At 49.6% G+C, this 26010-nt stretch overlaps 4 non-coding genes across 4 annotated transcripts; 1 reads left to right on the top strand and 3 right to left on the bottom strand.

Moving 5' to 3' along the window:
* Positions 1–4231: 4231 nt before the first annotated feature.
* LOC112584179 lies at positions 4232–4422 on the bottom strand. The gene has a single exon (XR_003108519.2). It is a non-coding gene; the product is annotated as a U2 spliceosomal RNA (small nuclear RNA).
* Positions 4423–9313: 4891 nt separating this feature from the next.
* LOC112584041 lies at positions 9314–9420 on the top strand. The gene has a single exon (XR_003108400.1). It is a non-coding gene; the product is annotated as a U6 spliceosomal RNA (small nuclear RNA).
* Positions 9421–13177: 3757 nt separating this feature from the next.
* On the bottom strand, positions 13178–13368 carry LOC112584174. Its single transcript, XR_003108514.1, has one exon. It is a non-coding gene; the product is annotated as a U2 spliceosomal RNA (small nuclear RNA).
* Positions 13369–22764: 9396 nt separating this feature from the next.
* LOC112584175 lies at positions 22765–22955 on the bottom strand. Its single transcript, XR_003108515.1, has one exon. It is a non-coding gene; the product is annotated as a U2 spliceosomal RNA (small nuclear RNA).
* Positions 22956–26010: the final 3055 nt, after the last annotated feature.

Consider the following 26010-nt stretch of genomic DNA (forward strand, 5'->3'; position numbering starts at 1 on the left):
GGTGCTCTTTCGGGTGGCAGCCACCATCCTCCCCTCCTCTCCATTCAGCTCACCGTGAGCAACCTACCCGTCAGTCGTCAGTCAACATTCCTGGCTCTCTAGCCCATGTCCGCTCCAGACCAGTGAAACAACTTGTTCTCCACATTCTGGTCAATTCTCACATCTCTTCTGGCTCCCTGGCCCCCATCCTTCCCGGGACAATGACTCACTATGTGCATGACCCACCCTCCTCCACCCTGAGGGCGCGGCCAGCATCCTCAGGCTCTGCCCATGCACCATAGGTGCCAGCTCCGGTCCGAAGGCAGGGGGACTGTGCTTGGGGCGCGGGAGCTGCAGGACAAGAACGGTCCGGGTGCTCCCGAAGCCCGAAGTGAGCCCGGGGTCGTGGCTGTGCATCCGGGGGAGCCGCGTGAGCCCCAGGCCGCCAGACACCAGACTCCTCCCCACGGTCCTGGCCAGGCTCCTTAACTGAGACCCTGGGACGGTAGCTCAGCTGGTAAAGAATCTGCCTCCAATTCAGGCGACCCCAATTCGATTCCTGGGTCGGGAAGATCCCCGGGAGAAGGGATAGGCTACCCGCTCCAGTACTGTTGGGCTTCCCTGGTGGTGAAATCTGCCTGCAGGGGATCTGTGGGAGACCTGGAGCCCATTCCTGGGTAGGGAAGATCCCCTGCAGAAGGGAACGGCTACCCACCCCAGTATTCTTGCCTGGAGAATTCCACGGACGGAGGAGCCTGGTAGACTACAGTCCATGGGATGGCAAAGAGTCGGACACGACTGAGCGACTTTCACATCACCAGGCGGGCGCTCTTGTCTTTTCTCCATTCTCCGCAAAGCCCCTAGAGAGCTGCAGGGTCTGTGAGACTAGCACAGTGGGCCCTCCCCCTGACCGACTCTCTAGTTCTGTCAGACCTGAGGGGAAAGACCCCCCACCCCCCGCCCCGGGGACTGCCCCGCAGGACAGCCACCTGGCAGTCACTGCCCTGCATTCTTTGCTGTGATCACACCCACTTGGATACTGGACACCCTAGAGAGGATTGACGCTGTTATCATCCTCGTTTCACTGTCGTGATCAACGAGACCAGAGAGGCTAAGAAACTTGCCCTGGGTCACACGGCTAGCAGGCAGCTGACCTGCGGGGTTGACCACTGTGTCCCAAGACCCCGCCCGGTCCTGGAGCACAGGCCCCGCTCACTGATGGTGCCTCCGAGGGGGAAGCCACCAGAAGAGGAAGGCGACTTTGGAGGGGCGCAGGGTTGCTGGCGACACACGCGCCGGTTTGCTGGCACCAGGCCCACAGCACCAGCGTTTCTATAAGGGTGGGTGGCACCTGGGGTCACGGCCTCACCTGACCCTGCCTCGGCTCATGGCTCCGTGACTCCCTGCCGTCCTGGGTTTTCCCTCTCTCCTGTGGGAGGGAAAGGGGGGCGGGGGGGGGGGGTGCGGGGAGTGATCTGTTTCACACCTTCTCAGGGAACCCTAATAACCTGCCAGCCAGATTAGCTCGGAGGCCCCCTCTGGACGTGCCTGGCAGGAGTCAGCCCTCAACTAGCAAACACTAGGGAGAAACAGTGACTTTGCCAGACACTTCTCTGAGCCGTCATCTCCTGGTGGGAATCTCGGTTCTAAGAAAACCTAACGTGGGCCCGTTTTCAGCCATCCCCCTCCCTTCTGCCACCAGAGGCGCCCCTCTGTGCCCCAAGATGGTTTTGAGTTTGTGAGTATCTAGCACCAGAGAGACATATCATATACAAATACACACACACACACACACACACGTAAATATGGACATGTTTTTTTAACTCCGCTTAACCACAACCCCACTTGCTCCAGGCCTTCCTTATCCCTCTCCGCCCTCCACCCCAACCCTCGTCTCACACCCCGCTTAGCCAAAACTGTTCTTATTGTTCAGTGCCAAGTCGTGTCAACTCTTCCTTGACCCCATGGACTGCAGCACACCAGTCCCTGTCTCTGTCCCTCACCATCTCCCAGAGATTTTCCAAGGTCATGTCCAGTGAATCGGTGATGCCACCCAACCCTCTCATCCTCTGTCACCCTCTACTCCTTCTGCCTTCAATCTCTCCCAGCATCAGGATCTTTTCCAAGGAGTCAGCTCTTCGCATCGGGTGGCCATAGTATCAGAGCTTCAGCTTCAGCACCAGTCCTTCCAAGGAGAATTCAGGGTTGACTTCCTTTAAGGTGGACTGGTTTGATCTCCTTGCAGTCCAAGGGACGCTCAGGAGTCTTCTCCTGCACCACAGTTCCAGAGCATCAGTTCTTCGGCCTCTGCCTTCCTTATGGTCCAGCTCTCACACCCGTACATGACTACTGGAAAGACCACAGCCTTGATTATACGGACGTCTGTTGACCAAGTGATGTCTTTGCTTTTTAACACACTGTCTAGGTTTGTCATAGCTTTCCTGCTAAGAAGCAATCGTCTTCTGATTTCCTGGCTGCAGTCACCATCCTCAGTGATTTTAGAGCCCAAGAAGAGGAAATCTGTCACTGCTTCCCCATTTTCCCTTTCTATTTGCCAGGAAGTGATGGGACCAGATGTCATGATCTTAGTGTTGTTTTCTTTCGTTCTTTCTTTTTTAACACTGAGGTGTTTTTCTTCCAAATTATTTATGGATTTATTTTTGGCTGCACTGGGTCCTTGTTGACACATGCAGGCTTTCTCTAGTTGCGAGCGCGGGCTACCCTCTACTTGTGGCTTATGGGCTCTAGAGTGCGGGCTCAGTAGTTGTGCCACAGGGGCTTAGTTGCCCCATGGCCTGTGGCATCTTCCTGGATCAGGGATTGAACACATGTCCCCTGCATTGGCAAGCAGATTCTTAACCTCTGGGCCACCAAGGAAGTCCAATGTTGAGTTTTAAGCCGGCTCTTTCCCTCTCTTCTTTCACCCGCAGCAAGAGGCTCTTTAGTTTCTCGTCCCTTTCTGCCATTAGAGTGGTATCATCCGCAGATCTGAGGTTGTTGATATTTCTCCCGGCGATCTTGGCTCCAGCTTGTGACTCATCCAGCCCGGCATTTCGCATGATGTGCCCCGCGTAAAAGTTAAATAGACAGGGTGACAAGAAACAGCCTGGTCGGACTCCTTTCTCAAGTTTGAACCAGTCACTTGTTTCGTGGAAGGTTATAACTGTTGCTTCTTGACCCGCATACAGGTTTCTCAGGAGACAGGTAAGATGGTCTGGTATTCCCATCTCTTTGAGAGTTTTCCAGTTTGTTATGACCCACACAGTCAAAGGCTTGAGCCGACTCAATGAAACAGAGGTAGAGGTATTTCTGGGTTTCCCTTGCTTTCTCTAGGATCCAGCGAATGTTGGCGATTTGATCTCTGGTTCCTCTGCATTTTCTAAACTCAGCTTAAACATCTGGAAGTTCTCAGTTCACGGACTCCTGAAGCCTAGCTTGGAGGATTTTTGAGCATAACCTTACGAGCACGAGAGATGAGTGCAATTGTCCCCTGGTGCCTGGGCAGATTCCCACAGCAGCTGCTCTTCCCACCACACTATCCGGTGCACTTAGATCAGCGCCCAGCACCTAGATCTTGGTCGCATGCCAGAGTCAATGGGAAAGGACAAAAGAAGACAATATGGGGAAGTCGTTCTGGTTTACACGTGATTTGAACTTTGTGCTGACCCGAACAGCCTGCCTTGTGTATCCAAAAGACACAGTGGCTCTTACTTTAGGCCCTCTTCTCTTCTAAGTAATAATAACTCCAAGTAATAATACAACTTCTTCAGTGGCACTGGCCTCGGTCAGTCAGTCCACCTGTATAAATGAAATCCCAATACAACCAACACACAGACTGAGTTTAAAGCCCATCATTTTAACCTAGACTCCAAGTGGATCTCGGTGCCTTTAAGCGGGAACTGCCTGAAGTCAGAAAGCATGAATACAGGAATAATCTTAAGAGATATCAAGAGAAGGCAGGTGGGTAGAGACAGAAGATCTCATTCCTGAGTCTGAAGGCAGGGTAGAAGGACCTGCACTTAACGAGGTTATGAAACAGAGACCCTCTTAAAGAAGTGGATACAGCAAGCGAGGTTTAAGCCACAGTTTTGGCGCTTTACCCTCATTGAACGTACTCACTTACGCTGCTCTCACAGATTGTCAGGATCGCTTGCAAAGCATGTAGACAAACCTGAAACACTTCCTGCGATAGCCAAATCCTTTACAAGAAAGGGCCGGTTTCTACCTTTGGGTACATCAATAAGGGTCCCCGAGGGGGTGCACCGTTCCTGGAGGTACTGCAATACCAGGTCGATGCGTGGAGTGGACGGAGCAAGCTCCTATTCCAACTCCTTGCTCCAAAAATCCATTTAATATATTGTCCTCGGATAGAGGACGTATCAGATATTAAACTGATAAGAACAGATACTACACTTGATCTTAGCCAAAAGGCCGAGAAGCGATACCGGGTCACCGCCCGTCGCGGTCACCGTCCTGCTGTCGTGCATGTTGCACTCAGAGTGACCCGGGTCCCCGCTCACTCCAGGTCTCCCTTCCTTTGCCTCGTTGACAGTGCTCTGGCGGCATTACACCAGACTCTCGAGCAGAAGTTGTGTTCTCCACATTGTAAAAGAGAAACCCCGCATCTGCCCTGGCTTTGTGGTTCTCGGGCGGAAGAGCCGTCTCAAATCTGCATGCCCCGCCCTCTGTCGCCGAGACGGCGCGGCTCCGGCGGGACCGCAGCGCCCTGGGGACGGCCTCGGGGCGGCGGCAGGGAAGCTCCTCCTTGGTGCTAGTGGAGAGGAGAGACCCGACCGGAGGGGGTGCGGGGTGGCCGGCGAGAGGGACCCGTGCGACGAGCTGTTGGCCGAGAGTTTTCCTGAAGACAAGGTCGCAAGACTCACTCGCCAGAAACGCCCGGACTGCAGTGTGGTACACAGGCCTCCGCCTGCGGAGAGAGGGGCTCCGTAGGGTCGGGTGTGTGGAGGGGGCTTCCCGGCCAGGCGGAAGGCGGATGGCCCACAGAGGGGAAGGGAGGGGGCGGGTGGATGCGGAGGGCGGGGCCGGGCCGCGGGAGGGGTTCACTCCAACTCCAGCGCCCTTGGCTTTCGGTGCTTCTACGAACCAAACCGATCCCGGGCCTCCTACCGAAAGCTCCCTCCGCCTAGGACCTCCTTTCCCTGCTCCTCGTCCTCAGCTGTGGGGCTCGCTGGTGGCTCAGGTTGTCAAGAATCCGCCTGCAAGACAGGAAACCTGGGTTCAGACTCCTGGGTCGGAAGATCCCCTGGAGGAGGAAATTGCAACCCATTCCGGTATTTTTGCCTAGGAAATCCAGTGGACAGGGGATCCTGGCGGGTCACAGGATCCCGAAGAGTCGGATGCTACTTAGAGACTGAAAACAAAAAGAAACATTCTGTTGATCTGAGTTGTCACAGCCACGAGCCACATGCAGCCAGGGAACGCTGGGCAGGTGGTTCCTCCGAATTCAGAGGTACCACTGAATCCAGAGGTACCAAGAATTCAAAGGTTTCCACTTTCAAGTGGGAAACACACATGGGATTTCAAAGACTTAGTATTAAAAATCGTAACATATCTCTGTAATGCTGATATTAACTACATATTGAAATATTTTGTGGTATCTGGTTTGTAGGCGGGGAGGGGAGGGTGTGTGCCCGAGGGTTTGCAAGAACCCTGAGGAGGGATGGGGTGGAAACTTCCCTGCCTCGTCATTGAAAGCATGGAGCTCTAACCACGGACCACCAGAGAATGTCTGAGATATCTTGAGTTAAAGAGCATGTTAAACTTAATTTCACTCACTTCTCTTATTTTTTTATATGCCTAAGAATATTTGCATTTACCGGCAGGAGGGAATACCCTGGTGGTTCAGTGGTTATGCCTGAGCGCTTTCAGTGTGGGAGACTGCATTCCATCCTTGGTTGGAGAACTGGGATCCCAAAAGTCACACAGTGTGGCCAAATTAAAAAAAAAACAACAAAAAAAACAAACCAGTTATGTGTGTGCCTCACATATTTCTTGAAAGCACTGTTACAGATGGAAGTGCTGAGAGGCTAAGCATCTTGCCTAATGTGAAAGAAGTTAGGATTTGCATTCAAGCATCCTGCTAACCACTGGGGCCTCAGGAGTTTCAAACCAGGAGTCCTGCTATTTTAATTGTGAATGATAAGAATGCCTCTCTGATGAGGGTACTTGTGAAGCTACACGAGGAAATGCAGCACATTGGAATGTCTTAATGAGTATATCCTGGGGAAAGTCACTTCTTGCCTGTACAATAGAAATGATTCCATTTGAAGTCTTGCAAACTATCTACACCTACTCACCCTGAGCCTCCTGTTTCACATCCCACTCTCCCTGGTCTTGTATTTCTGCTGGCTGCCAAGTGGCTTTGACACCCATGATGCTCACGTGGCATAGATACACGTGTAGATATGGACGCGGACACACAGAATGTAGGTATAGTCACAAATATACAGTCATTAGTGCTGTATTGCCTTTCACCTTGATGGGAATCCTTTTCTTCGCTGGTCTATTCTCAGCACCTATGGTAGTGCTCTGAATATACTTGATTTGTGATGAATCAATTGATGTGTTGAGTGACAGGATGAGGGTCCAATGAGACAATGTATACCGTGCTTAGGCTGGGTCTGACAAAGTCTTCAAGTTTCTGAATCAGAAATTTTGAAAGGAGGCCCCAGCTCTGTGTTTATCAAGTCCTCCAGATGATTCTGACAAACTCCCAAATTTGAGCATGCAACCATTCGTGTGGGTCAGACAACATGGGTGACTTGACAGAAATCTATGAAATCAAGAAGCCGAATCAGGGACTTCTCGGTGGTCCAGTGGTTAAGTATCCGCCTCCCCGTGCAGGGGACACAGATTGATTCCCGGTCTAAAACTGAGATTCCCCCACGCATCGAGGCAACTAAGGCAACATATTTGCTCTGAGGGCTCTGGAGCCCGTATGTCACAACTAAGACCCAAAACAGCCAGAGAGTAAATACACGTTTAAAAAGCTGAATCAAACATGTAAGATCTCTGGGGATTGGCCCCTGTTGCGAAAGCTCTAAAGAGTCCCTCAGCTCGGATAACTGGCCGACAGCGAGTTCCCTGCACAGCGTGGGTCTGGCTCTCTCCCCTCAACTCACCTCTGTCTCTCTCTGGTGGGCTTGTTCCTCCCCGCTCGCAGTTGTTGGCGGTTGCTCCCATGGCCCTGTCACCCTCTTGGGGCTCTGACTGCTGTTCCTTCCTGATCACCCAGTGCCCCTCTTGATGCCAAGGTCTCCCCAGGTGCCACTGTCCTGTGAAGATGGATGCTGGAATCTGTCCCCGGGTGGATCTGTCTCCTAAGAGGCCACAACCTGCTTCAACTGCCTCTTCACAACCTTCTCCATCCTCCAGCCTCCTCCCGCCTCTGCCTTCCCGGCACCAGCTATTAGGCCCTCAGGAAAAGCATAAGAAATGTCACTGAAATCAAATTTCCTGCTCAGAAAATGTTCATTTACATCTCATCTCACCTCTCCAAAAAACACTCGAGAGGGGTGGTTTTTCCATTCCCAACCTCAAACCGTAGTGAACGTCTGGTCTGAAAAGGAGACTCCAGGGGAATTCCCTGGAAGTTCAGTGGTTAGGACTCCATGCTTTCACTGCCAAAGGTACCCGGTAGGGGATCTAACATCCCACAAGCTGGGTGGCATGGCCAGAAAAAGAAACAAACAAAAAACCTCAGAAGAAGGGGAAGGAACCTGTCCAACACCACACCACTTTGCTTCAGAATTAGGCAGTGAGAGACTCATCCACCAGGGGGCAGCATCTGCTCCTTTTCCGCCCTCCTGGGCTCTGGGACTTGGTTTTGGAGGAGTTGCCTCTGAATGGGCCCCTGGCTGGCGAAAAGGGTGTTTATGGGCCCCTTCCCCTCAGTTTTTCTTTCACATTCATTCTAAGTAGTAGGCTGTGTTTTCCCCATTTTATTCCTTCTTTTCTTGGCCTTGGCATCTTATTTCCCAAACCAGGGATGTAACCTGTGTCCTGTACAGTGGAAGAACAGAATTCTAAGCCTGGACCACGGGGGAACTCCCTCTCCAGTGTATTCTTGAGGAAGCAAAGAGGGAATTTGAAATTCATGTCTTTGTCATTCCCTGGCGGAAGCCGATCTTGGATCTCGTCTCCCCTCCCGTCCCTCCTCCTGCAGACTCCTCTCCTCCCTTCAGTTGTGCACTCAGCAGGTCCTTGGTTGGGATGCAGCGGAGACAAGGATGTCCTCAGCTGCTTCCTAGGTGAGCCTCACCCATCCTGTACCCTCCCCTACTCCAGAGCCTGGGTTGTCCTGGGGAAAGCGACCTGGAATCATCTAAGCCCCACATTACATACTGAGGAAACCAAGGCTCCAAGGGGGGAGGTGGCTTTTCCAAGCCAGTTCACTTGTCAGGACAAGACTCATGATGACTCTCAGCCCAGGGTTCAGCCCACCAGGCCTTGAGGGGGGCCTCTCTCTCCAGGGTCATCCCTTCATGGCCTCTGTTTTTCTCCTCTAAGAAATCCCTCTTCCCCAGTAAAGGTCTGAGGGTTCAGTAGTACCCAGACCTTGCCTGGAAGTACCGGGTTTTTAGGTATCCCTCCAAACCCCCAAGGTGTCAGGGACCGCAGACCAGGAAACTCCTGGCTAAGGCTGGGTGCTTGGTTCCCACACTCAAGGAAACCCTTGAGTATATTTAGTCAATCCACCATGTAGTCATGAATCATGGAGGATTTCCTGATTGCCTGCTGTGTGGCAGGCACAGTGCTGGGCACTGCGGAGCTGTGGCTGAGAAGAACCAGCTTCTGGACTCAGCACTTAGTCTGGTGGGGAGAGAGCTCTGAGGAAGACCCTCCACTCAGCAGCTAGAATCTGACCCAGGTCAGGGGGCCAATGGAAGGAAGTAGGTAGGTCCCAGCGAGTCTGTCCTTCTGTCTGGAATGCTACCTTGCCTCCTGGCCACTTAAACTTGCCTCTGATGTCACCATTGTAGAGGCCTTCCTGAGCACCCCCTCCTCCATGTAAAGTAGTTCTCCCCCCAGTCACTGTCCAGAACATTCCCCTGTTTTATTTTCCTCAATGGCTTGTGTCACTATCTGAAATGACCCTCTTGAGTCACTGTCTGCCTCTCCCTACTTCTCAGTATAATGTTCACTCTATGAGGGCAGGTCCTGATCCATTTCACTGAGGCTTTCAACCTGGCAGGCACTCCATCCATGAATGCTCAAAGTAAGAATGTTTGAATGTTCTCTCTAGGAAATCCTCCAGTGCACTCTGTCCTGGGCTGTGATCTTGTGGACAAGGGCTGCAGAAATGAGGCTGCCAGTGCTTGCTTCAGCAGCACATATACTAAAATTGGAAGGATACAGAGAAGATTAGCATGGCCCCTGCGCAAGGATGACACGCAAATTCGTGAAGCGTTCCATATGTTTAGGACATGGAAGCAACCTAGATGCCCATCAGCAGATGAATGGATAAGAAAGCTGTGGTACATATACACAATGGAGTATTACTCAGCCATTAAAAAGAATACATTTGAATCAGTTCTAATGAGGTGGATGAAACTGGAACCTATTATACAGAGTGAAGTAAGCCAGAAAGAAAAGCACCAATACAGTATACTAACGCATATATATGGAATTTAGAAAGATGGTAACAATAACCTTGTGTACGAGACAGCAAAAGAGACACTGATGTATAGATCAGTCTTATGGACTCTGTGGGAGAGGGAGAGGGTGGGGAGATTTGGGAGAATGGCATTGAAACATGTATAATATCATGTATGAAACGAGTCGCCAGTCCAGGTTCGATGCACGATACTGGATGCTTGGGGCTGGTGCACTGGGACGACCCAGAGGGAGGGTATGGGGAGGGAGGAGGGAGGAGGGTTCAGGATGGGGAGCACGGGTATACCTGTGGTGGATTCATTTTGATGTTTGGCAAAACTAATACAATATTGTAAAGTTTAAAAATAAAATAAAATTTAAAAAAAAAAAAAAAAAAGAAATGAGGCTGCCAGGAAACAAAATGGTCATTAATGGAGGAAGGTTCCATGGGCTCCAGGCTGGATGTGGAGATGGGGACTGGAATTCCCATTTAAAGGATACTGGACTGGGCCAGTCCCCGGTGTTGCCCTGACAAACTGGGTCCCTTCCTTCACCCCCACTTTGTCCCACCTCGTCCTTGCCATTTGTTTATCAACGCCTTTCCTGGCAAAGGCAAAGGATGAAGGATGGGGGAGAGACTGCCAGTTTCAGGTCTCTTATCTTTAATCAAGTGACAGGTTCCCTCTTGGGTGAGAGGCCCAGGAGATGTAAGAGAGGAGCTGCTGCTGCTGCTGCTGCTGCGTCGCTTCAGTCCTGTCCAACTCTGCGCGACCCCACAGACAGCAGCCCACCAGGCTCCCTCGTCCCTGGGATTCTCCAGGCAAGAACACTGGAGTGGGTTACCATTTCCTTCTCCAACCCATGACAGTGAAAAGTGAAAGTGAAGTTGCTCATTCATGTCTGACTCTTAGCAACCCCATGGACTTCAGGCTACCAGGCTCCTCCGTCCATGGGATTTTCCAGGCAAGAGTACTGGAGTGGGGGTGCCATCGCCTTCTCCGAAGAGAGGAGCTGCTGCTAAGTCACTTCAGTCATGTCCGACTCTGTGCGACCCCATAGACGGCAGCCCACCAGGCTCCCCCGTCCCTGGGGTTCTCCACGCAAGAACACTGGAGTGGGTTGCCGTTTCCTTCTCCAATGCATGAAAGTGAAAAGTGAAAGTGAAGTCGCTCAGTCGTGTCCAACTCTTCGCAACCCCATGGATTGGAGCCCTCCAGGCTCCTCCGCCCATGGGATTTTCCAGGCAAGAGTACTGGAGTGGGGTGCCATTGCCTTCTCCAGAAGACAGGAGCTAGGAAGTTTCAAAGATTGTGAAGGAATCAATACCTGTGAAGACGTGGTCACAGTCCACTTCAGCTAATTTCTAGCTGGGTGACTTTCACAAGTTTCTTAACCTTTCTGTTCTTCAGTTTCTTCTTTTAGGGAAAATACACTTGGGTGGAGCCGAGAATTTTAAAAATTCCTAGAGCTGAGAGTCTTCCCCTGGGGACTCCAGCAAACCCACACTGTTTCAGAGATCTGTTAGGTGTTGGGAGCAGGGCCTTGTCCACAGGATAGAAGAAATAATCCCATATGAAAAAGAAACAAAACTATACTAAAGGATCTGGACAGCTCCGTATTTCAGTGGTTTGAAAGTTAAAGGAAAATTTGCATAATGTTGGTCCATGGATAGAACCCTCACAAGAAACAGTACTCCTAAGTAAACCGCCCCAACAGGACAACAGAAAATCACACGTTGATAAAACAAAACAGAAACCTTCACATGAGACAGGTACCCAGAGCAAAACAAGGAAAACACTGGAAAAGATGTAAGAAGCCTGTTGTTCATACTTGCTCTTTTCCCTGAGAGGGGGGCACTATTCCTGCAGGTACTACCATACCAGGTCAATGGGTGGAGTGGACGGAGTAAGGTTCTATTCCAACTCCCTGCTCCAAACATCCATTTACTAACATGTCCTGGCATAGAGGATGTGGTGTTGTTTGGTTGCTAAGTCCTGTCTGACTCTTTGTGACCCCGTGGATTGCATCATGCCCAGACTTCCCGGTGCTTCGGTATCTCCTGGAGTTGCTCAAACTCATGTCCATTGATGTGGTGATGCCATCCAACCATCTCATCCTCTGTCTTCCTTCTCCTGCCTTCAATCTTTCCCAGCATCACAGTCTTTTCCAGGGAGTGGGTTCTTCCCACCAGGTGGCCAAAGTATCGGAGCTTCAGCTTCAGCATCAATCTTTCCAAGGACAATTCAGGGTTGATTTCCTTTAAGACGGACTGGTTTCATCTCCTTGTGGTCCAAGGGACTCTCAGGAGTCTTCTCCAGCACCACAGTTCCAAAGTTCTTTGGCCTCTGACATCTTTATAGTCCAGCTCTCACATCCCTAAATGACTACTGGAAAGACCACAGCCTTGACTATAGGGACCACTGTCGATAAAGTGATGTCTTTGCTTTTTAACACGCTGTCTAGGTTGTCATAGCTTTCCTGCCAAGAAGCAATCATCTTCTGATTTCCTGGCTGCAGTCACCATCCTCAGTGATTTTAGAGCCCAAGAAGAGGAAATCTGTCACTGCTTCCACATTTCCCCCGTTCAATTAGCAATGCAGTGATGGAACCAGATGTCATGACCTTAGTGTTTTTACTACTGAGGTGTTTTTTTTTTTTAATTAATTATTTATTTTTGGCTGCACTGGGTCTTCATTGATGCTAGAGTCTTCTCTAGTTGCCAGCGGGTGCTACTCTCTAATAGTGGTTTATGGGCTGTGGAGTACAGGCTCAGTAGTTGTGTCCAAGGGGTTTAGTTGCCCCAGGGCATGTGGAATCTTCCTGGACCAGGAATTGAACCAATCCCCTATATTGGCAAGCGGATTCTTAATCACTGGGCTAGGAATGAAGTCCAGTACTGAGTTTTAAGCCCGCTTTTTCACTCTCCTCCTTCACCCTCAGCAAGAGTCATTCCTTCTGGCTTATTCATGATTTGAACTTGTGCTAACCTCAAAAGCCTGCCTTGTGTATCCAAAAGACACAGTGGTCTTACTTTAGGCCCTCTTCTCTTCAGAACTCTAAGGAATAATACAACTCTGTCAGTGGCACTGACCTCTCCTTGTCAGTCAGTCACCTGGATAAACGAAATCCCGGTACAACCGACACACTGAGTGGAAAGCCCGTCATTTTAACCTCGATTCCAGGTGGAATTTGGTGTTTCTGAGCAGGAACTTCTTGAAGACAGAAAACAAAACACAGAAGTAATTATAGAGATCTCAATAGGCGAGGGGGCATAGAAACAGATGTTTCAAGCTAGTATTCTGGTTTTATGCTGAAAATGGCATCAGGAGAGACTGGGGATATCAAGTAGGAGCCTGGACACCAGCTCCTTTTGTAAAGTATAAAGTCAGAAATGAGAGCAGGAAAACCACTTCCCCAAGACTGTAAGGCAGAAAAAGGGGTGATCGTCAGGACAACAGAGGCTTAAGCAAATGCCTCAAACTACACCTGCCAAACTGTAGAAAAACAAGAGACCAAGTTCCAGACCCGGTTGATTCCAGCAAAGAGCCAGTTCTGCCTTTGGGTACTTCCATAAGTGTCCCCAAGGGGGTGCACCGTTCCTGGAGGTACTGCAATACCAGGTCGATGCGTGGAGTGGACGGAGCAAGCTCCTATTCCAACTCCCTGCTCCAAAAATCCATTTAATATATTGTCCTCGGATAGAGGACGTATCAGATATTAAACTGATAAGAACAGATACTACACTTGATCTTAGCCAAAAGGCCGAGAAGCGATACCGGGTCACCGCCCGTCGCTGTCACCGTCCTGCTGTCGTGCATGTTGCACTCAGTGTGACCGGGTCCCCGCTCACTCCAGGTCTCCCTTCCTTTGCCTCGTTGATAGTACTCTGGCGGCACTACACCAGACTCTCGAGCAGAAGTTGTGTTCTCCACATTGTAAAAGAGAAATCCCGCATCTGCCCTGGCTTTGTGGTTCTCGAGCCGAAGAGCCGTCTCGAATCTGCATGCCCCGCCCTCTGTCGCCGAGAAGGCGTGGCTCCGGAGGGACCGCAGAGCCCTGGGGACGGCCTCGGGGCGGCGGCAAGGGAGCTCTTCCTTGGTGCTCAGTTCAGTTCAGTTCAGTCGCTCAGCGTGTCCGACTCTTTGCGACCCCATGAATCACAGCACGCCAGGCCTCCCTGTCCAATACCAACCTCCGAAGTTCACTCAGACTCACGTCCGTCGAGTCAGTGATGCCATCCAGCCATCTCATCCTCTGCCCTCCCCTTCTCCTCCTTCCTTGGTGCTAGTGGAGAGGAGAGACCCGACCGGAGGGGGTGAGGTGTGGCCGGTGAGAGAGACCCGTGCGATGAGCTGTTGGCCGAGAGTTTTGCCGAAGACAAGGTCGCAAGACTCACTCGCTAGAAATGCCCGGACTGCAGTGTGTTACACAGGCCTCCGCCTGCGGAGAGAGGGGCTTCGTAGGGTCGCGTGTGTGGAGGGGGCTTCGCTGCCAGGCGGAAGGCGAATGGCCCACAGTGGGGAAGGGAGGGGGCGTATGGATGCGGAGGGCGAGGCCGGGCTGCGGAAGGGGTTCACTCCAATTCCAGCGCCCTGTCCTTCGGTGCTTCTACGAACCAAACCGATCCCGGGCTTCCTACCGAAAGGTCTCTCCGCCAAGGACCTCGTTTCCCTACCCCTCCTCCTCAGCTGTGGGTCTTGCTGGTGGCTCAGATTGTCAAGAATCAGCCTGCAAGACAGGAATCCTGTTTCGGAAGATCCCCTAGAGGAGGAAATGGAAACCCACGACTGTATTCTTGCCTAGGAAATCCCATGGACGCAGGAATCTGGCGGGTCACAAGGTCCCAAACAGTTGGACACTCCTTAGCGACTAAACAACAGGAAATATTCTGTTGATCTGAGTTGTCACAGCCACGAGCCACATGCAGCCAGGGAACTGTGGGCTAGTGGTTTCTCCCAATTCAGACGTACTGAAAGGGGAAAAAACACATGGGGATTTCAAAGACTTAGTATTAAAAATTGTAACATATCTCTGTAATGTTAATATTAATTACATATTGCAATGATGTTTTAGAGATCTGTTTGTGTGTGTGTGTGTGGCGGGGGGTGTGCCCCAGGGTTTGCAAGAACCCTGAGGAGGGATGGGATGGAAACCTCCCTGCCTTGTCATTGAAAGGATAGAGCTCTAATCAGTGACCACTGGAGAATTTTGAGATAAGCTGAGTTAAAGAACATATTAAACTTAATTTCCCCCACTTCTCTTTATTTTTTTAATATGCCTAAGAATGTTTGCATTTACCTGCAGGAGGGAATTCCCTGGTGGTTCAGTGGTTAGGCCTCAGCGCTTTCAGTGCAGGAGTCCAGGTTCCATCCTAGGTTGGAAACCTGGGATCCCAAAAGCCACACGGTGTGGCCAAATTAAAAAAAAAAAACCAGTTATGTGTGTGCTTCACATATTTCTTGAAAGCACTGTTACAGATGGAAGTGATGAGAGGCTAAGCATCTTGCCTAATGTGAAAAGAAGTAAGGATTTGCGTTAGAATCCTGCTAACCACTGGAACTTCAGGGTTTTTAAACTGGTGTCCTGATACTTCCTTTGGGGATGATAAGAATGCCTCTCTGATGAGGGTACTTGTGAAGCTACATGAGGAAACGCAGTACATCAGAATGTCCAAGTGAGTATACCCTGGGGAATGTCACTTCTTGCCTGTAAAATAGAAATGATTCCATTTGAAATCTTGCAAACTATCTATACCTACTCACCCTGAGCCTTCCTATTTCACATCTCGCTCTCCCTGGTCTTGTATTTCTGTTGGCTGCCAAGTGGCTTTGACACCCATGATGCTCACGTGGCAGAGATACACGTGTAGATATGGACGCGGACACACAGAATGTAGGTATAGTCACAAATACACAGTCATTAGTGCTGTACTTTCACCTTGATGGGAAACCTTTGGTTTGCTGGTCTATTCCGAGCACCTAGTGCTCTGAATGTACTTGATTTTTGATGAATATGTGTTGAGTGACTGGATGAGGTTCCAATGAGACAATGTATACTGTGCTTAGGCTGGGTCTGACAAAGTCTTCAAATTTCTGAATCAGAAATTTTGAAAGACGGCCCCAGTGTTTATCTGTGTTTTATCTGTGTTTATCAAGTCCTCCAGATGATTCTGACAAGCTCCCAAATTTGAGCATGCACCCATTTGTGTGGGCCAAACAACATGGATGACTTGACAGAAATCTATGAAATCAAGATGCTGACTCAGGGATTTCTCAGTGGTCCAGTGGTTAAGTATGCGCCTCCCCGTGCAGGGGACACAGTTTGATTCCTGGTGCAGAACTAAGATTCCCCCATGCATGGAGGCATGTAAGTCTGAGTGCTCTGGAGCCTGTGTGTCACAACTAAGACCCGAAACAGCCAGAAAGTAAACGCATTTTTAAAAAGCTAAATCAAACATGTAAGGTCTCTGGGGATTGGCCCCTGTTGTGAAAGCTCTAAAGAGTCCCTCAGCTCGGATAACTGGCCGACAGCGAGTTCCCTGCACGGGGGAGCCTGATTCTCGCCCCTCAACTCCTCCCTGTCTCCCTCTCGTGGGCTTGTTCCTCCCCCCTCGCAGTTGTTGGCTATTGTTCCCAGGTCACTGTCACCCTCTTGGGGCTCTGGCTGCTGTTTCTTGCTGATCACCCAACAGCCCTCCTGAGGCCAAGGTCTCCCCAAGTGCCAGTCTCCTGTGCAGATGGATGCTGGAATCTGTCCCCGAGTGGATCTGTCTCCTAAGACACTACAACCTGCTGCAACTGCCTCTTCATAACCCTCTCCACCCTCCAGCCTCCTCCCGCCTCTGCCTTCCCAGCACCAGCTATTAGGCCTTCAGTAAAAGCATAAGAAACGTCACTGAAATCAGATTTCCTGCTCAGAAAATGTTCACTTACACCTGATCAGTATCAGTATCAGTTCAGTCGCTCAGTCGTGCGACTGAGGTCATGCCAGGCCTCCCTGTCCATCACCAACTCCCAGAGACCACCCAAAGCCCTGTCCATTGAGTCAGTGATGCCGTCCAACCATCTCATCCCCTGTCGTCCCCTTCTCCTCCTGCCCTCAATCTTTCCCAGTATCAAGGTCTTTTCAAATGAGTCAGCCCTTCACATCAGGTGGCCAAAGTACTGGAGTTTCAGCTTCAACATCAGTCCTTCCAATGAACACCCAGGACTGGTTGGATCTCCTTGCAGTCCAAGTGACTCTCAAGAGTCTTCTCCAACACCACAGTTCAAAAGCATCAATTCTTCGGCTCTCAGCTTTCTTTATAGTCCAACTCTCAAATGACTACTGGAGAAATCACAGCCTTGACTGGACGGACGTTTGCTGACAAAGTGTCTCTGGTTTTCAATATGCTATCTAGGTTGATCATAACTTTCTTTCCGAGGAGTAAGCGTCTTTTAATTTCATGGCTGGAATCACCATCTGCAGTGATTTTGGAGCACAGAAAAATAAAGTCAGCCACTGTTTCCCCATCTATTTGCCATGAAGTGATGGGACCGGATGCCATGATCTTAGTTTTCTGAATGTTGAGCTTTAAGCCAACTTTTTCACTCTCCTCTTTCACTTTCATCAAGAGGCTCTTTAGTTCTTCTTCACTTTCTGCCATAAGGGTGGTGTCATCTACATATCTGAGGTTATTGATATTTCTCCCGGCAATCTTGATTCCAGCTTGTGCTTCCTCCAGCCCAGCGTTTCTCATGATGTACTCTGCATACAAGTTAAATAAGCAGGGTGACAAGATACAGCCTTGATGTACTCCTTTTCCTATCTGGAACCAGTCTGTTGTTCCATGTCCAGTTCTAACTGTTGCTTCCTGACCTGCATGCATGTTTCTCAAGAGGCAGGTCAGGTGGTCTGGTATTCCCATCTCTTTCAGAACTTTCCACAGTTGACTGTGATCCACACAGTCAAAGGCTTTGGCATAGTCAATAAAGCAGGAATAGATGTTTTTCTGGAACTCGCTCGCTTTTTCCATGATCCAGTGGATGTTGGCAATTTGATCTCTCATTCCTCTGCCTTTTCTAAAACCAGCTTAAACATTTGGAAGTTCACGGTTCACGTATTGCTGAAGCCTGGCTTGGAGATCATACATCTGATCATACCTCCACAAAAACCACTTGAAAAGGCTGGCTATTCCATTCCCAACCTCAAACTGTAGGGAAGGTCCTGTCTGAAAAGGAGACTCCAGGGGTTTTCCCTGGCAGTTCAGAGGTTAGAACTCCACGCTTTCACTGCCAAAGGCAAGGGGTCAATACCGGCTAAGGGATCTAAGATCCCACAAGCCCGGTGGCATGGCCAGAGAAAGAAACGAACAAAAAACCCAAGAAGGAGAGAAAGGAACCTGTTCAACTTCACACCACTTTGCTTCAGACTTGGGCAGTGACAGACGGAACCACCAGGGGAAAGCATCTGCCCCTTTTCTGCTCTGGCCCGGGCTCTGGGACTTGGTTTTGGATGAGTTGCGTCCGAATGGGCCCCTGGTGGGAGAAAAGGGTCTCTAAGGGGCCCCTTCCCACAGTTTTTCTTTTCACATTCATTCTAAGTATTAGGTTGTGTTTCCCCCATTTTATTCTTTCTTTTCTTGGCCTTGGCATCTTATTTCCCAAATCAGGAATGTAACCTGTGTCCTGTACAGTGGAAGAACAGAATTCTAACCCTGGACCACTGGGGAATTCCCTCTCCAGTGTATTCTTGAGGAAGCAAAGCGGGAATTTGAAATTCGTGTCTATGTGATTCCCTGGCGGAAGCCGCTCTTGGACCTCGTCTCCCCTCCCATCCCTCCTCCTCCTCCTGTTTTTAGACTCCTCTCCTCCCTTCAGTTGTGCACTCAGACAGGTCCTCGGTTGGGATGCAGTGGAGACAAGGATGTCCTCAGCTGCTTACTAGGAGAGCTCCACCCATCTTGTACCCTCCTTTACTCCAGAGCCTGAGTTGTCCTGGGGAAAGCGACCTGGAATCATCTAAGCCCCTCATTACATGCTGAGGAAACCAAGGCTCCAAGGGGGGAGGTGGCTTTTCCAAGCCAGTTCACTTGTCAGGACGAGACTCATGATGACTCTCAGCCCAGGGTTCAGCCCACCAGGCCTTGAGGGGGGCCTCTCTCTCCAGGCTCATCCCTCCCATGGCCTCTGTTTTTCTCCTCTAAGAAATCCCTCTTCCCCAGTAAAGGCCTGAGGGTTCAGTATTACCCAGACCTTGCCTGAAAGTACAGGGTTTTATAGGTATCCCTCCCAACCCCCAAAGTGTCAGGGACCGGAGACCAGGAAACTCCCGGCTAAGGCTGGGTGCTTGGTTCCCACACTCAAGGAGACTCTTGAGTACATTTAGTCAATCCATCATATAGTCATGAATTATGGAGGATTCCCTGATTGCCTGCTGTGTGGCAGGCACAGTGCTGGGCACTACAGAGCTGCGGCTGAGAAGAACCAGCTTCTGGGCTCAGCCCTTAGTCTGGTGGGGAGAGAGCTCTGAGGAAGACCCTCCACTCAGCAGCTGGAATCTGACCCAGGTCAGGGAGCCAATGGGAGGAAGCGGTAGGTTCTAGCTAGTCTGTCCTACTTCTGGAATGTTTCCTTGCCTCCTGGCCACTTAAACTTGCCTCTGATGTCATCATTGGAGAGGCCTTCTTGAGCACCCCTCCCCCATGTAAAGTAGCTCTCCCCCCAGTCACTGTCCAGAACATTTCCCTGTTTTATTTTCCTCGATGGCTTATGTCACTATCTGAAATGACCCTCTAGAGTCATTGTCTGTCTCTCCCTATTTCTTACTATAATGTTCACTCTATGAGGGCAGGTCCTTATCCATTTCACTGAGGCCTTCAACCTGGCAAGCATTCCATCCATGAATCCTCAAAGTAAGAACGTTTGAATGTTCTCTTTAGGAATCCTCCAATGCACTCTGTCCTGGGCTGTGATCTTGTGGACAAGGTCCTCAGAAATGAGGCTGCAGGGAAACAAAATGGTCATTAATGGAGGAAGGTTCCATGGGCTCCAGGCTGGATGTGGAGATGGGGACTGGAAATCCCATTTAAAGGATACTGGACTGGGCCAGTCCCCGGTGTTGCCCTGACAAACTGGGTCCCTTCCTTCACCCCCACTTTGTCCCACCTCGTCCTTGCCATTTGTTTATCAACGCCTTTCCTGGCAAAGGCAAAGGATGAAGGATGGGGGAGAGCCTGCCAGTTTCAGGTCTCTTATCTTTAATCAAGTGACAGGTTCCCCCTTGGGTGAGAAGTCCAGGAGATGTAAGAGAGGAGCTAGGAAGTTTCAAAGATTGTCGAGGAAACAAGATCTGTGAATCAGATATCGTTCACAGCCCACTTCAGCTAATTTCTAGCCGGGTGACTTTCACAAGTTTCTTAACCTTTCTGTTCTTCAGTTTCTTTTTTTAGAGAAAATACACTTGGGTGGAGCCAAGAATTTAAAAAATTCCTAGACCTGAGGGTCTTCCCCTGAGGACTCCAGCAAACCCACACTGTTTCAGAGATCTGTTAGGTGTTGGGAGCAGGGCCTTGTCCACAGGCTAGAAGAAATAATCCCGTATGAAAAAGAAACAAAAGTAGTAAGTGATCTGGACAGCTCCGTATACAGTGTTTTGACACTTAAAGGAAAATTTGCATAATGTTGGTCCATGGATAGAACCCTCACAAGAAACAGTACTCCTAAGTAAACCGCCCCAACAGGACAACAGAAAATCACACGTTGATAAAACAAAACAGAAACCTTCACATGAGACAGGTACCCAGAGCAAAACAAGGAAAACACTGGAAAAGATGTAAGAAGCCTGTTGTTCATACTTGCTCTTTCCCCTGAGAGGGGTGCACTATTCCTGCAGGTACTACCATACCAGGTCAATGGGTGGAGTGGATGGAGTAAAGTTCTATTCCAACTCCTTGCTCCAAACATCCATTTACTAAAAAGTCCTGGCATAGAGGATCTGGTGTTGTTTCATGTTGTTCGGTTGCTAAGTCCTGTCTGACTCTTTGCAACCTTGTAGATTGCATCATGCCCAGACTTTCCGGTCCTTCAGTATCTCCTGGAGTTGCTCAAACTCATGTCCATTGATGTGGTGATGCCATCCAACCATCTCATCCTCTGTCTTCCTCTCCTGCTTTCAATCTTTCCCAGCATCACAGTCTTTTCCAGGGAGTGGGTTCTTCCCATCAGGTGGCCAAAGTATTGGAGCTTCAGCTTCAGCATCAATCTTTCCAAGGACAATTCAGGGTTGATTTCCTTTAAGACGGACTGGTTTCATCTCCTTGTGGTCCAAGGGACTCTCAGGAGTCTTCTCCAGCACCACAGTTCCAAAGTTCTTTGGCCTCTGACATCTTTATAGTCCAGCTCTCACATCCCTAAATGACTACTGGAAAGACCACAGCCTTGACTATAGGGACCACTGTCGATAAAGTGATGTCTTTGCTTTTTAACACGCTGTCTAGGTTGTCATAGCTTTCCTGCCAAGAAGCAATCATCTTCTGATTTCCTGGCTGCAGTCACCATCCTCAGTGATTTTAGAGCCCAAGAAGAGGAAATCTGTCACTGCTTCCACATTTCCCCCGTTCAATTAGCAATGCAGTGATGGGACCAGATGTCATGACCTTAGTGTTTTTACTATTGAGGGTTTTTTAAAAAATTAATTATTTATTTTTGGCTGCACTGGGTCTTCACTGATGCTAGAGTCTTCTCTAGTTGCCAGCGGGTGCTACTCTCTAATTGTGGTTTATGGGCTCTAGAGTACAGGCTCAGTAGGTGTGTTAAAGAGGCTTCGTTGCCTCAGGGCATGTGAAATCTTCCTGGACCAGTATTTGAACCCATCCCTTGCCATTGGCAAGTGGATTCTTAATCACTGGGCTAGGAAGGAAGTCCAGTACTGAGTTTTAAGCCAGCTTTTTCACTCTCCTCCTTCACCCTCAGCAAGAGTCATTCCTTCTGGCTTATTCAAGATTTGAACTTTGTGCTAACCTCAAAAGCCTGCCTTGTGTATCCAAAAGACACAGTGGTCTTACTTTAGGCCCTCTTCTCTTCAGAACTCTAAGGAATAATACAACTCTGTCAGTGGCACTGACCTCTCCTTGTCAGTCAGTCACCTGGATAAACGAAATCCCAGTACAACCGACACACTGAGTGGAAAACCCGTCATTTTAACTTCGATTCCAGGTGGAATTCGGTGTTTTTGAGCAGGAACTTCTTGAAGACAGAAAACAAAACACAGAAGTAATATTAGAGATATCAAGAGAAGGTGGGGGCATAGAAACAGAAGATCCAAGCTAATGTTCTCGTTCTCATTTGAAGATGGCATCAGGAGGGACTGGACTATCAGGTGGGAGCTTGGACACCAGCTCCTTTTGTAGCTTGTATCAAGTGAGTTATGAGGGCAGCAAGATACTCTTCCAAGACCGTAGAGCAGAACAGGGTTCTTTCAGAAAAATAGAGGTTTAAGCGGATCCCACAAATGTACACTTGCAGACTGTAGTAAAAAGAAAGTTCGTTCCTGATCTAGCTGACTCCAGGGAAGAGCCAGTTTCTGCCTTTGGGTACTTCAGTAAGTGTCCCCGACAGGGTGCACCAAGAACGGTGCACCCAGCACCTAGACCTAGATCTTGGTCGAATGCCAGAGTCAATGGAAAAGGAGGAAAGAAGATAATATGGGGAAGCCTTTCTGGTTTATATATGATTTGAACTTTGTGCTGAGCTGAAGAGCCTGCCTTGTGTATCCAAAAGACACACTGGCTCTTACTTTAGGCTCTTTCTCTTCTAAGTATTAACTCCAAGTAATAACACAACTTCTGCAATGGTACTCATCTCTCTTTGTCGGGCAGTGACCTGTATAAACAAAATCCCAGTATAAACAACACACACACTGAGCCGAAAACCCGTCATTTTAACCTAGACTGCAGGCGGATCTTCGTGGCTTTCAGCGGGAAGTGCCTGAAGTCAGAAAACATGATTACGGAAGTAACGTTAGAGACATCAAGAGAAGTAAGTCAGGGGTGCATAGACAGAAGATCTCATCCCTCATGCCAGGAAGAAAAAACAAAGCATGTAGACAAACCCAAAAAACTCCTTGAGATAGCCAAATCCTTTACAGGAAAGGGCCAGTTTCTGCCTTTGGGTACTTCCATCAGTGTCCCCGAGGGGGTGCACCGTTCCTGGAGGTACTGCAATACCAGGTCGATGCGTGGAGTGGACGGAGCAAGCTCCTATTCCAACTCCCTGCTCCAAAAATCCATTTAATATATTGTCCTCGGATAGAGGACGTATCAGATATTAAACTGATAAGAACAGATACTACACTTGATCTTAGCCAAAAGGCCGAGAAGCGATACCGGGTCACCGCCCGTCGCTGTCACCGTCCTGCTGTCGTGCATGTTGTACTCAGTGTGACCGGGTCCCCGCTCACTCCAGGTCTCCCTTCCTTTGCCTCGTTGACAGTGCTCTGGCGGCACTACACCAGACTCTCGAGCAGAAATTGGATTCTCCACATTGTAAAAGAGAAATCCCGCATCTGCCGTGGCTTTGTGGTTCTCGAGCGGAAGCGCCGTCTCGAATCTGCATGCCCCGCCCTCTGTCGCCAAGAAGGCGTGGCTCCGGCGGGACCGCAGCGCCCTGGGGACGGCCTCGGGGCGGCGGCAGGGGAGCTCTTCCTTGGTGCTAGTGGAGAGGAGAGACCCGACCGGAGCGGGTGCGGGGTGGCCGGCGAGAGAGATCCGTGCGACGAGCTGTCGCAAGACAAGATGGCAAGACTGACTCGCCAGAAACGCCCGGACTGCAGTGTGTTACACAGGCCTCCGCCTGCGGAGAGAGGAGCTCCGTAGGGTCGGGTGTGTGGAGGGGGCTTCCCTGCCAGGCGGAAGGCGGATGGCCCACAGTGGGGAATGGAGGGGGCGGGTGAATGCGGAGGGCGGGGCCGGGCCGCGGGAGGGGTCCACTCCAACTCCAGCGCCATTGTCCTTCGGTGCTTCTACAACCAAACCGATCCCGGGCCTCCTACCGAAAGCTCCCTCCGCCTAGACCCTCGTTTCCCTGCCCCTCCTCAGCTGTGGGCTTCGCTGGTGGCTCAGATTGTCAAGAATCCGCCTGCAAGACAGGAATCACGGGCTCGATTCCTGAGTCCAAAAAATCCCCTAGAGGAGGAAATTGAAACCCACGACTGCGTTCTTGCCTAGGAAATCCCATGGACGCAGGAGCCTGGCGGGTCACAAGGACCGAAACAGCTGGACACAGAGACTAAACAACAGGAAACATTCTATTGATCTGAGCCGTCACAGCCACTAACCACATGCAGCCAGGTAACTCTGGGCTGGTGGTTCCTCCCAATTCAGAGGTACTGAAAGTGGAAAAAACACATGGGGATTTCAAACTTAATATTAAAAATTGTATTAAAAAAATCTCTGTAATGATGATATTAATTACATATTGAAATGATATTTTAGATATTGTGTTTTGTTTGTGGGGGTTTTGCAAGGGTTTGCCAGAACTGGAAGAGGGATGGAACCCCTGCCCTTGTCATTGGAAAGCATGGAGTTCTAACCACTGGACCACCAGAATTTGAGATATCTTGAGTAAAGAACATATTAAACTTAATTTCACTCACTCTTCTTTATTTTTTATATGCCTTAAGAATATTTAAATTTACCTGGGCAAGGGAATTCCTTGGTGCTCCAGTGGTTAGGCTTCAGTATTTTCCGTGCAGGAGCCCAGGTTCCATCCTTGGTTGAAGAACTGGGATCCCAAAAGCCACACAGCGTGGCCTAAGGGGAGAGAAGTTATGTTTGTGACATATATTTCTTGAAAGCATTGTTACAGATGGAAGTGCTGAGAGGCTAAGAAACTTGCCTAATGTGAAAAGAAGTCAGGAGTTGCATTCAAGCATCCTGCTAACCAGGGGTCCTGATATTCTAACTGGGGATGATAAGAATGCCTCTCTGATGCGAGTACTAGTGAATCTACCCGTGGAAATGAAAGCACAGGGGGATGTCTTGATGAGTATACCCTAGGGAAAGTTACTTCTTGCCTGTAAAATAAGCATTTGATTCCAGTTTACAGTCTTGTGAGCTATCTCTGCCTACTCACCCTGAGGATTCCTGTTTCATATCCCACTTTCCCTGGTCTTATGTTTCTGCTGGGCTGCCAAGTTGCTTTGATACCCATGATGCTCATGTGGCATAGATATACATGTGGATATGGACACAGACACATAGAATGGGGGTATATTCACAAATATACAGCCATTAGTCCTGTATTGTCTTTCACCTTGATGGTAAATATTTTGTTTGCAAGTGTATTATCAGCACCTATGGTAGTGCTCTGAATGTACTTGACTCTTGATGAATAAGTGTTGAATGGATGGTTGAAGGTCCAATGAGACAATGTATAATGTGCTTAGCTTGGGCCTGACAAATTCTTCAAATTTCTTGATCAGAAATTCTGGAAGGAGGCCCCAGCTCTATTTTTTATCAAGTCCTCTACATGATACTGGCAAATTCCCAAATTTGAGCATGCATCCATTCAAAGCTATGCCCCCTCCCAATGTGGGTCAAACAACATGGGTGACTTGACAGAAATCTATGAAATCAAAAAGGGACTGAATTGAATCAGGGACTTTCTGGTGATCCAGTGGTTAAGTATTCGCCTCCCTATGCTGGGGACACAGTTTGATTCCTGGTCTGGACCTAAGATTCCCCCATACTTCAAGGCAACTAAGTTTGAGTGCTCAGGAGCCTGTGTGCCACAACCAAGACCAGATACAGCCAGATAAGTAAATTCTTTTTTTTAATTAAACCTATAAATTCTCTGGGGATTGGCCCCTATTGTGAAGGTTCTAAAGAGTCTCTCAGCTTGGATAACTGGCCGACAGCGAGTTCCCTGCACAGCGTCAGCCTGATTCTCTCCCCTCAACTCACCTCTGTGTCTCTCTCTGGTGGGCTTGTTCCTCCTCCCTCGAAGTTGTTAGCTATTGCTCCCATGACACTGTCACCCTCTTGGGGCTCTGGCTGCTGTTTTTTGCTGATAACCTAACAGCCCTCCTGAGGCCAAGGTCTCCCCAAGTGCCCGTGTCCTGTGTAGATGGATGCTGGAATCTGTCCCCCTATGGATCTGTCTCCTAAGACATCACAACCTGCTGCAACTGCCTCTTCACAACCTTCTCCACCCTCCAGTCTCCTCTTGCCTCTGCCTTCCCAGCACCAGCTATTAGGCCCTCATAAAAGCCTAAGACAGAGAAAGCAATGGCACCCCACTCCAGTACTCTTGCCTGGAAAATCCCATGTATGGAGGAGCCTGGTAGGCTGCAATCCATGGGGTCGCTAAGAGTCGGACACGACTGAGTGACTTCACTTTCACTTTTCACTTTCATGCATTGGAGAAGGAAATGGCAACC

Source organism: Bubalus bubalis, chromosome 3 (genome assembly GCF_019923935.1).
Source record: "Bubalus bubalis isolate 160015118507 breed Murrah chromosome 3, NDDB_SH_1, whole genome shotgun sequence".
Taxonomy (NCBI): domain Eukaryota; kingdom Metazoa; phylum Chordata; class Mammalia; order Artiodactyla; family Bovidae; genus Bubalus; species Bubalus bubalis.